The sequence below is a fragment of the Schistocerca serialis genome, chromosome 5 (genome assembly GCF_023864345.2).
Source record: "Schistocerca serialis cubense isolate TAMUIC-IGC-003099 chromosome 5, iqSchSeri2.2, whole genome shotgun sequence".
Taxonomy (NCBI): Eukaryota; Metazoa; Arthropoda; class Insecta; order Orthoptera; family Acrididae; genus Schistocerca; species Schistocerca serialis.
Window position 1 is genome coordinate 789,632,435 of NC_064642.1, and position 12,802 is coordinate 789,645,236.

Sequence of the window (12,802 nt, forward strand, 5' to 3'; positions counted from 1 at the left end):
TAAATCCATAAACAGAAGAATCTACACAACTGGCGAATGGACTCAGCGGAACCTGTGTCCTTATTCGCCTGTTGCCTTCCGTGTGGGGCTGCATGAAGACGCTTCGCGTGTGCACACGTAGATACTATAGGACGCAGGCCATCCCGTGGCTAACCGTGTGGTCCATTCGCCCCAGAAGAGAACAGCAGAGTACCCCCAACCCAAAGTAGCGGAGAACGGTCGCCTCCTGCACGACAACTGACTTCGTCCCTCCCCCCTGACTGGATGGCAGCCGGCGGCCCGGGTCTCCGCCGTTCAGCCTCCCTTTGCCTCGCTTCTGCCGGCACTGAACGTAATAGGCAGGCCGGCGCATTATCCGGACAATTGAACACGGATTATAAAAGGGCAGAGCGCCCAGAATGGACCTGGATTCCGGCAGAAAACCGCAGGCTCGCTTGTCACGGCCCCAGAGCGCGGCCAGACGGAAGCGTTCTTCGCCGAGTACCGGCGCGATAAACTGCGACAAAGGCCGCCGCCGTCTCGCGAGGAGATTTCCGCCGCACTCGAGAGTGCTCCGTTTGATTTTTGTCTTGCTCGCGCCGCAGGGAGATTCGTCGCAGAGACTACGCTTTAGCACCACATTTGTGCCAACGACCAGAAAGTTCTCGTCTTAAACTCGTGAATTCTTTCGTGATTTTCAACAGGTTTGTGCTGACATTGCGAAGAAAACCTGTAGCATTTGCATTTAAGGGGCACTACGGCTAACAAATCGATTCTGCTAACCTCAAAGACTATCTCAGCAGGATATATTTTGTTCAAAATGTTGAGATCTAACTGCAAATGTTTGCAATAGAAAGCGAAATTCGCGTGTGATGATGTTAGAGATTCACATCGTAATGGACGTAGATGGAAATCCAGCAAGCTAACCGACTAGTTTCCCAACAACACGAAAAATGCATTTGGCTATATCTGCAAAATAGGTGTCCAAAATATTACGACAATCTTCGGGGTCGAGTAGGTGTCAGACTGACTTATTAACAGAAGTTCATAAAACAAGGAAACACTACACGTTATACGGATTTTCATATACTTATATTCTGAGCTGTTATCGAAGGAGCGTCTATCATGGGATGCTCACTTCTGAAATTGTCATCTTACAGTGTTGTATGGCTAGAGAAGGCCGAAATGCACGCGTTAAACTCAAGCAGGCTGGCGTGAGGTCTGAAAGAAGATACGTAATGAATGCTATAAAGAAAAGTACGTAGCTGCTGGAATACTTAACTTTAACCCATCATTTGAATACATCGTTCTTGACGGTACGTTATCAAGAATATTGAATGTAATGGCGCCTTGCTAGGTCGTAGCCATTGACTTAGCTGAAGGCTATTCTAACTATCTTCTCTGCAAATAAGCGAGGCTTCGTCAGTGTTGCATCGCTAGCTAAGTCGTCCGTACAACTGGGGCGAGTGCTAGTAAGTCTCTCGAGACCTGCCGTGTGGTGGCGCTCGGTCTGCGATAACTGACAGTGGCGACACGCGGGTCCGACATGTACTAATGGACCGCGGCCGATTTAAAGCTACCACCTAGCAAGTGTGGTGTCTGGCGGTGACACCACATACAGGACTGTCATCAACAAATGCGTGTCGCAAAACGTTAAAAAACACTCCTTTCTGCACACACATGTCGCAAAAGTCTTTCAAGACACTCCAATGTTGTCGAGATTGTCGTGAGATCGAATTGGGAAGTCAGGACAATGTTACACTGCAGTTGTACACAGACGCTGCTGGGAACGCTGATTAGCGATCGTGTTTTGTTGTCAGCATTCTTTCATTTCACTGAATTAGATATCGCACCAGATTAAAGCCCGGCCGGAGTGGCCGAGCGGTTCTAGGCGCTTCAGTCTGGAACCGCGCGACCGCTACGGTCGCAGGTTCTAATCCTGCCTCGGGCATGGCTGTGTGTGATGTCCTAAGGTTAGTTAGGTTTGAGTAGTTCTAAGTTCTGGGGAACTGATGACCTCAGCAGTTAAGTCCCGTAGTGCTCAGAGCCATTTGAACCATTTGAACCAGATTAAAGTGAGGCTGTTCTATCGATGAGGCACATAACATTACGCTTCGAAAACAATTTTTTGTAAACTTCATTACATCGAGAAAGTGGAATGGTGAAGACCGTGTCAGTCTGCATCAACAATAAAAGAAATTTTCCATCACAGCTAGTGTCAGTTAATTAACTTATGGCCGCGCGGGATTAGCCGAGCGGTTTGGGGTGCTGCAGTCACGGGCTGTGCGGCTGGTCCCGGCGGAGGTTCGAGTTCTCCCTCGGGCATGGGTGTGTGTGTTCGTCCTTAGGATGATTTAGGTTAAGTAGTGTGTACGCTTAGGGACTGATGACCTTAGCAGTTAAGTCCCATAAGGTTTCACACACACATTAATTAACTTATGGCATTTGTGTTTTGAAGGCTAGTTTCCTTCGTAATGAGTGGTAAGATTCCAATCAATACATAACAGAAGTTGTCACGAACGACGATTTTTGTAACCCCACAACAAAGTCTACTGAAAGTCACATAATCCGGACAAGAGCTGACGAAATTTTTCTCATTTTATCCAAAGAAAGGTACCCCACAAAAAATGAATCTATTTCGCTGAGAGTCATGTTTTGTTTCGTACTTCTCGTTGGGTCTATCCATCGTACTTGACGATTTTCTTGAAATTCGGCTTACTCTTCATCATTACCAAATTGTAATCTACGTCTATACACGGTTCTGGGTGTCACTTACAATCCACTCTCTGATTTCGGAACTTATGATTTGCCAGACCTGATCCAGGGAGAACCTTTGCAAGTCTTCTTACTGTTTCCATGTCCAACACATCCCGTTGTGATTTTCAAAAACTAGAAGTTATTAAAGCTTCCAAACCCGCTTTTTCAATTATTTACTGTTGGTTTCCGTCTCGAAATCATTGACTGACGTTTATTTAATGGTTTTTCTGACGTTTAGTACTTGTTGTCAGGCAATGTGTGTTGACCAGTGCATTTCATATTACTGTCTGAAATTTACTTTAGACCTCAACTCTAATTACCACTGCCGAGCCTTCATATTCCGTAAATATTTCTCCAATTCTCCATCTCCTGTAGTGTAGATTTTCATTCCCCTTACCTACTGAATGAGTCCCTTAACTTCCTCACATACTGCCTGCGACGTAGGCCTATACCTGTGACTGTTGGGTAGTGGTCGATTCTGGTGGCATTGATACTATTGCTGAACTATTCCCATTAACTTACTCTTTTCCGTACCTATTCGTCACGAAACCTAGTCTTTTTTTGAATGAACAACATTTGAGCCGTACTGAAACTTGTAAGTGATTGTTCAAGTGCTTGTTTTAAAGGTATTTTATGTTCCAGCACACTGACACACCATTTCAATGAAAGATCACCTGTTTAGGCCATCACCATCGATATTCAGATGTGAAGATCAGAAACGGGCAAATTATCATAACAATTTTCAAGAGAACAATCCTACGCAGTTTTACTTTTTTATCACGCCGTTAATGTTATCCTGCGTTTCATCTGCCCTTATATTTTCTTTTCATTTCTCTTCATTAGTCCGAAGCACACGTAGATTGAGTGTTTAGATCCTCTTTTCAGATTTTCTAGCTTCCCTAACACATTCGGACCTCGGTGCCCCCCACTTTTAGCTTTATCATTTAGTGTTTTTTTCAACCTGTTTCTCAAGTTTTCTTTCCAATTGAGAAGTCACTACAACTCCTTTCAGTTAAATTTGCAGAGTATACATATATACATCTTTATGCTGTCATTTCTGTTGCCCTCTGTATCGACGCGCCGTTGATATTGCCTTTTCCTACCACAAGGGGAAGAAATTGCCCTGAACCTCTATCGCCTCCTGTGGCACCTTCCTGAAGGGTGATGGCGGTATGACGATCATGGGAAATACCTAAACCTTCGACCTACACTGCTGATATTATTTATTCAGAAATTAATCATTGGTTTCTATCGAACTCAGGATAGATAGTCAAGGATTCAGCGCACAGACGCCTGTGACCTAACGGTACTTTGGATAGATACGGGAGTAAAAACTGTCAGTACGAGAGAGACTCTAACCAGGCCACGTGATTTTTTGCAGTCACAAATTTAGCTTTTTTTTAAAACTGATGCATCATCAAACCGAAGTAAGTGACTTTGTAAATGTTCATACTTTAATAATTTATTACTTCATGAACGCCTAATTACTATAATACAGTACCGGTTTTGGCAGTTTATTGTCATTCTCGAAAGTGATAATCAATCCACTAAGAGCTTTATCAGGACACACAAAAAATTCTAAACATCACGGAATGGTTCAAAATATGTTAATGAATTTCACATGATGTCGTTTCATAGTTGAAGAGACTATGAATATGGGCAATAAATAGCCGCAATCCGCAACCGGTAGTCTTAATATAATAGTAATTATAAAATCTCGTCTTAATAAATACTCAAACGTAGGTAATCATATACATGCTTATCACATACTGACTCTGATTCTTCATGGCACTGAACAAATTTCATTGAGCTCTTGATAATATTTCACTCTTTCTATTAAATTCACTATTCAGTGATTTTTCCTGAAGTGCGTGAAAGCTACTGAAGCAGTTCGTAGCTTTAATAAGTAAAACACACAACGTAGAAACACAGAAGTGCAAACTTGGTTGGTGTCCAATGTTGAGTGCTGTGTGGTCGCTTCTCTGTTTCGCTGGCCGGGCCAGAGCTGTGTCTGCCTTATCGCTGGCGGCGAGGAGTCTGGTTGTGGCCGTCTGTCTCTCTCTCCGTCTCTCTCTCCAGACACTCGGCTGGCGGCACGTCGCGGTCCTCCAGCTGCCACCGAGGGGAATTCTCCAGCGCTCCGTAACTGGATGCGGCCGCCGAGGTGGCTTTGTCACGATATCTGCTCTCCACTTCACAGAGACGCGCAGCGCGGTCCAGACCTTGCTGCACTGCATTCAGCGCCTCTGAAATTAGGGCCAATTTCGCAGCACGTGAGGTCACACGGGGGACAGACTACTGCTACTTCTTCACCTTGCATCGTCTCGCAAAGCCGTTGACTACACACGCAAATTGTGGTAAGCTGTACTTGACGGTTTCCTCCCCATTTGACCTTAGGTACGTAGATTACTGGCATACTGATTTCCAGATGCAACAGAGCCACGCTGCTGCAACGTTACCTTTAGCGAACGCTTCGGTATAAGCTACCACTAGAACTAAGTCCCAACCGCTCCGTAGCGAAGAAGCGAGGCAACTGCTACTGACACGTTCCACATCATTAGGAAGTGTCGTATCCATGATCTATGGGACAAGTACTAATATAATCTAATCTAAACTGAACTGAAGCCGCCATTTACAGGGACGAATACGAGTACTGTCCCAGTTATCTGAGGGGCATGAGGGACAACGGAATGAAACAGAACAACTAAATAAAAGTATCAAATTAAACTATATATGCAATATAGCAGCATATTGTATCTACCACGCAATATGTTAATAGTAAGTATAAAAAAAACACATGAATTTCAGGCGACTGATGATGCTTCCCAAATAAAAGAAGCGAAACGCATATGGCAATAAACAAACTACCTTTATTTAGTTGCACAGACGGTACATACCTCCACGAATTTAGAGAAACTGAGGGAAAGACGGAAAACAGAAGAAATGACGAGTTCGAGAGACCTCTCCAGGTCTCAAATACCTCGGTATTCGAACCCGGTTCTCCTGCTCACCAGGGAGATCGTTAACCACTAAACCACCCTGGTACAGTGGCTTTGGACAACTGCTCGGTCTACCGTAGCACGCCTCCCACCTCAGTCCGAACACCCATTCTCTACTCAGTCCACTTGGTGTTCCCCTTAATCTCGAACAGCACTGCAGAGGCTCTCCAGCTGTATGGGAACAGTACCTCAGCATCAAACGAAACGGGGGATCCTGCCTGAAATTCAGGCGCAGGTGATTTAATCAAATCAACTCTCAAACATTTATCATGTATGTATGCAGACTGTATTGACGAATGAAAACGTACGAAACCATTGTGCCAGGTTGGCGTAGTGGCTATCTCATCTACTTAGCGAGCAGGAGACCTGGTCTCGAATCCTGGTCTTGGTCCAAATTTCCATTTGATGCTTCAGTCTGCATATGTACACCTAAAAAAAGAATGTCACTTCACAACTCGCACTGAGTAATCCAGTCTGTTTTAACTGAATGTAGTTACCTAGTTTTAGGTATCAGGTCTACATCAAAAGACGGGCAGTTACAGATATCCATTCAAGACTGGAGTCTTCGCTTCTTACAGCTAGGAGCGAAAATATAGTCTCACGGCACTTTCAGAGTAGCAGACAGTGAGTTTATCATTTCATTCACCTACGTTTTCACTTTCGATTCGCGTTTAATATTTACTGCCACATCCTGTGTCTTTGTCTTTTGTGCCTAAATTTCAGTCTTTATTTTTGTATGATACAATTTCATCTGCCATCCCTTACTTTCAATTAGCTTAGGCTTGAATAATTGTAATTTTCAAAATAATTTGAACAAAAGCATTACATTTTTTACTCTTGTTCCTAACTGGGACGTAGAGTCCTTACGAACTTAATTTATTTATGTTAAGTCACCGTGTATCCAGTTATTGTCAGATATTTGAGATCATTTACGACGTGAAAACATAGCATTGCCCAGAAAATTGCGGATTCAGTATGGGAACGCTACAGTAGCGTTAGTGAACGGTATAGTTACTTTTAGTATGGCTGTGGCTAGGACATTGCGTTCCAGACAATGGCGCCGTCTACATTAGTTATCACACAGAGTAGCGGGGCCCATTGCGCTGATAAGTAACATGCTTAAAGCTAACGTACTTTCTTTCCGTTGTTTCCTGTGGTTTCTCTGAACTCCCAAAATATACTGCACAGACCACTATAAATTGTTTTTCAGTCCAACGATCACGGATTTGACGCCAGTTAAGTTGGCTATACTTCAACTTCTTCCTTCTTACTTGGACGAATCTACAAGGAAACTGTTTCTGCAGCAGTCGCAAGAAACAACCAGAAGGTGTATATATATATTGCTGTGTTCCTACCGTCTCTTGCAAACACTGCAAAACCGCTTACTGCAAATACTTGTGAAAGTGAAGGTGCCCATTTAGTGTTTTACGAAGATACTAAAATTTACAAAGACCTCTTCAATTTTATGCGAGATAGTAACGTCAACTGAGGAAATCTGGTTCGGTATCAGTGGTTACATCCACATTGTAGTGTCCATGAGTGTGCTCTCCACACTCCGATGAGATTTTTCTTGTTGTATTCTGTGTACAGCTGTTATCACTGTAAGATTCGTTAGCTTAAAGCGTTGCACGATTATTTAAAATGTTTATATTGTATATTAATATTTGAAGTGAGGTGTCGGCAATAAGGTTCAAAAGTCCAAGCCAAATGAAATTTAAAATAGAAACCTCATTGGGAATGATCAGACCTTCTGTGTAAGGGAGAGAGATTCCACGTGCATCAGCGTTTTGTGGAGACGAAGTTTGTATCATGCACAGTAGCCATCAGTAACTCCAGTGGTTCATGCTACTTTTGAATAGTTTATAAATTTTGGATGTACTTTATGTCCTTCTGTTAACCGACGGCATGTCCTCTACTCCAAATCTATTGAGTGGGTTCAACAGAGCGTCACTTTTTGTTGTAAATTTAGTACTCATAACTATCGAACTTAAACGCTCCAATACGATGGACTCCTATATATCAGTTTTCTAACACTTTGATTTTATGTTTTTATTGTTCCTAAATGACTTCATGATGTGCCATGATGTGTTAGCTGGAACATCTGGATAATAAATGTATCTTACGTTTTTCCTAGTATAGTTTTCAGCCGTGAACTATGCGTCTGACGTACTCAAGCTATTCCCCTTTTGTAAGCTATCATTGCTTTCTGCATATGGGGTAACGCAACTGCGGCACAGACTGGAATATAGCTCACGGCAGAATAGCATTTGGAGCCATAATATTGAAATAAAAGTCACCATTACGGTTTCAACACATCTAGCGATCATCAGTTGTAAGGCAGAAACAATTAAAACTGTGCCGAGCACTCGTTGTAGTTCGCCTAGAGTTGATATCTTAAGCATTTCTTCAGTTTGACCTATGAAATGATGTAGTTAAGACCACGTTGTTTAAATATTGTTAATAGTATTTGTCAAGAAAATGATAATGGCCTCAATTTCAAGGCTACATCCTGCTGGTTCCATACAGATGAATAATTATTTCCGTTACCTGAATTACTTAATTTCTCACATTTAGTATGAAGGCTTCTTAAATATTTACGAATGGATATAAACCTACTAGTACGATTTAGAGTTTACTGTTGATTATTCCTATCTATCACAGCACCAGCATGATGAAACAATCTCATTTTACCATGATGTATGTTAGGTCCGCAGAAGAGCTTCTGTGAAGTTTGGAAGGTAGGAGACGAGGTACTGGCAGAACTGAAGCTGTGGGGACGGGTCGCGAGTCGTGCCTGGATATCTCAGTTGGTAAAGCAGTTGCTCGCGAAACGCAGAGGTCCCGATTTCGAGTCTCGGTTCGGCACACAGTTTTAATCTATCAGGAAGTTTAAAAAAGATTGGCCAGGGGGGACATATAGAAAATCCTTTTTCTATAATAAGCAAACTTAAATAGTAAACTACTTAGATACTAAAGCTCAAAATTTGTATACTGATTATTTCACTTCAATGAAACCTCTTCTTACTGGAATTTATTTTCAGAAGCTATTATTCTTTGAACTAACTCTGTGTAGTCATTTACCAGATGCTAGTAACTTGGCTACACTGTGCATGAATTTTTACTATAACACTTCGTAACTGTTAAGAAAACACAAGACAGTGTAAATGGTGTCTCTTTATATTAACTAGGCACTTCATAAATTTATAAAATAGGATACTCGGATTCATCAAACACCAGGAAGGAACCCTATAGAGGTGTATGATTAGGATGTAATAACAGGGTGAACCACTTCATTTAAAGTTCAAGAATGATTATTAAAACACAGTTTAAATCAATGGTTCACGCTGTGCAAAAGTAAATTTACTATAAAAAGTCTTATCTGGTGGCCTTAGGTTTGGGTGTAGAGAAAAAATATGGCGCCTACACTGCCCACATTACGGCCAGCAAGTTTCTTGCTGTATGGGTTCAATTTCTCTTCTTGGCGTCGGTCAGTTCTACTTACAGTAGCCCAACAAGTCGCACCTATGCCGTAAGTCGTTTGCAGTCTCCATCCGAGGCATTTGTGCTAATTTGCAGGCAATGGGGTCACATAAAGCCAGGAGACACCAAATTAAATATAAACCACAATTGTGATCATATAAATAGTCTAGATATTGAGATCAGCTGGATGTGGAGTGAGAAAGTGGTACATATCGCACAACAACAGATTTACACCTAAATAAACAATTATTTTATTGTAGCTGCCTGATATTACTGCGTGAAACATTTTTGGTAAGAGGAATTGTAAACATTCAGTTTGGAAAGATGAGCAATATTAATTCTTATGTACAAGACAGACATCACTAGCAGTGGTACTTGTTCGTATAAAAGTACTAAATACGTAATCATTTTTGCTTTTATATATGTCTCCATTTAATTTCGAAAGACAGAGGTATTTCTTTTTGACAGTGTCTGCCTGTGAAAACTGTTCCTCTGTCGTCAAGCAACAGTTTTTAATGCAAGAAAGGAATCAGAAGAAACCAATTCAGGGTTAAAAAGAGGCTGAGAAAATCGGACTTAGTCAAAAGAATTTAATTGTCACATTGTCGTACGAAACAATGACGCCTAAATGCATTGTCCCCACATAGAATTTAAGACAAAGATCTGTAGCTATAATGATTCTTGAATCTAAAACATAGTGAATCATTGTCTAAATATCACATATGGTGTCTCTGCTGATTCTGGTTTTCCTTATTAATGTATGCAGAAGGTTAATCAATAACCTTAGCGTTATATTGAGCAAAAAGGTAGCTTCATCATAGCGAAGCTAAGTTATTAACTATGGTCCGTGTTCTTTCAAACTGTACGTCAGATGTATACCTATACATTCCGCAGAGCTACCCCTGGCATCTTCGTGCACTCCGTCACAAAAGCCTCCAGATTTTCTGAATTGCGGACTATGGCATAATAACGAGTCGTTATCTGTACATGCAAGCGGGACACGGCCGTAAAGCGATAATAATGTCGGAAAACTGTACGGGGGTTTATCATGCAAACGGCGCTCAAAGGCACGCAGGCATCGTGGCGCAGCGGAACCTTATTTCAGAAGGCTAGGCATAGCACGCTACCTGCGCCACAGACCCGGAAGCAATAGGCCCAGCTTCAATTGCCCTGCTAGCGTGACTTGCTCGGACGCGGCGAAAACGATGTTTTCACACTGAATAGCTTCAGTAATGACAAAATATTGTTAGCACCGACGTCTGAGACGACATTCATGATGCACAAAGTTATTTTGATTTCTTTTAACAGTATCTCAACACTCTCTGATACTTTGCTAATACGACACTGTGGTTTACACAGTGTTGATCATTAAAACTGACCATTAAAACTGACCATTAAAACTGCAAAGTCCGGAAGTGTAGAAAATAATAAAATTTTATTGTACATACACAATACAAGGTGTGTCAATACTTTTGGGACAGATTGAAAAAGATGATAATGGGTCCACAACCGACTAAAAAAAAAAAGAGATGGGGCCTCTCCACGCCCGCACCAACGTGGTGACCAAACCAAACGTTCTACTGTCAACTCCGTAAACATGTTAGTTATCTAGTAAGTGGATCACAGGATGATGGGCTGTGATGTTGCACGTGCGTCTGGGTAAGGCTACGCATTAACACGCTCCACCAGGTGATAGACAGTGGACGAAAGGCGAGTGAGTGTAGCGATTTGAAGAGCAGAGGGAAAAAAGTGCCATGGCTCGTGCCGTGGGAAAAAAAACCTCTACGACAGTGGGATGGGTAGATAGAGGTAGAGAACCAGTTGTCGGAATTATATATTTTTGGTGTTATCGAGGTAAACAGCGTACACCGTATGATAACAATGTCGCTCATAGTAGCTGTTCAAGGCGACGACCGCCAGTCCCAACGCATGTCTTGCAATGGCGCATAGAGTTCTGCTGCAGTGTCTCAAGGATCCAGGTGGCTGTTGTACACCGGAACAGGCAGCAGGTGAGAAACAGCGCACACTCCTAACCACCAAAAACGGCACTTGAGTCATGTGCCGACGGCATGCATGTACCGGTACATTAACCTATGCCACACGCACACCACCACCCCTGGTGTCAATTGTCCATTGCATCAGACAGCTTGTGATGGATGTGTCCGTGGTGAAGTGTGTTACTTGAACAGTACATCAAGCTTAGTGGAAGATGGAACGTTACTTGTCGCGAGAGTTGACAGACATGGATTTAATGTACAGTGTTGCAGATGTAGCACTCGTAAAGCAGCATGGATGTAAAGCGAACGCTTTCCCAACAGGTTCATCCGAATTGGAAGAAATTTATCTCCACCTCCGTGGATACCAACTTACAAGAGATGGGATCGTTCACGGCACAGAGAGCCGGTCAAGATTCTTGGCAAAGACGTGTCCGAACAACAGGCTTTGAGAACATGGTGATGTAACGTGTGGCCGACCACCCAGTAATAAGCACCCATCAGTTTTCCAATTAAACGCACACTTTGAAGGATACGGTGAGCAGGGCGCTAATGAAACAGGCCTTAGAAAGTATGCAAGCACTGAGACCGCCGGATTTTTAGCCCTGAGTTAGCTTCTGTCAATGGATTATCTGCGGCAGTGCTGCAGTGTCGAACTTTGTACATTTTGTTGTTCAAGGTTTAGGCCTCATTCAGCAGTGAGCGTGTTTTCAACAGCCGCAACAACATATGTCCGGAGTGAGGGCACTCCCTACGCCACCTAGTCGGTGGCCACCGGCAACTATTCTCTGTCAAAGAACAGGCGAACATTGTTCAAGAATACCTAACGGAACCTAATTTGCTGCCTTCCCACTTGTCTACGATACCTGGTGTTCCTGCGAGATCTCCTGCCACAGTTCTAGGATACAATATCCCTTGTGGGCAGTGAAAGGATGGGGTTTCAACACGATAGTGCACCAACCCACTTTCATGTTAATGTCAACAAGCAACTGAACGACACCTACCCCTATCAGTAGACTGCAAGGGGAGATCCTGTCCGACGGGTGCCCGCATCTCGTGGTCGTGCGGTAGCGTTCTCGCTTCCCACGCCCGGGTTCCCGGGTTCGATTCCCGGCGGGGTCAGGGATTTTCTCTGCCTCGTGATGGCTGGGTGTTGTGTGCTGTCCTTAGGTTAGTTAGGTTCAAGTAGTTCTAAGTTCTAGGGGACTGATGACCATAGATGTTTAGTCCCATAGTGCTCAGAGCCATTTGAACCATTTGTCCGACGGGTAGCGCTATCATACCTCTGGACTTCTTCCTCTGGGATTACATCAAGACGTCGGTGTATGAAACCCCAGAACCAACGAATGAAGAGCAGCTTTCTAGGGTCTCCTAGTACAACAGGCACGAGATATTTTTAAGGGAGTGTGGCAGAACTTCATGCACCGTTGCCACCCATGCACTGAGACTGGCGATCGTCACTTTCTACAATGACTCTGAGCTACGTTGATGTTTTGCGGTCCTCGCTCTATATGAAACTTCCTGGCAGATTAAAACTGTGTGCCCGACCGAGACTCGAAATCGGGACCTTTGCCTTTCGCGGGCAAGTGCTCT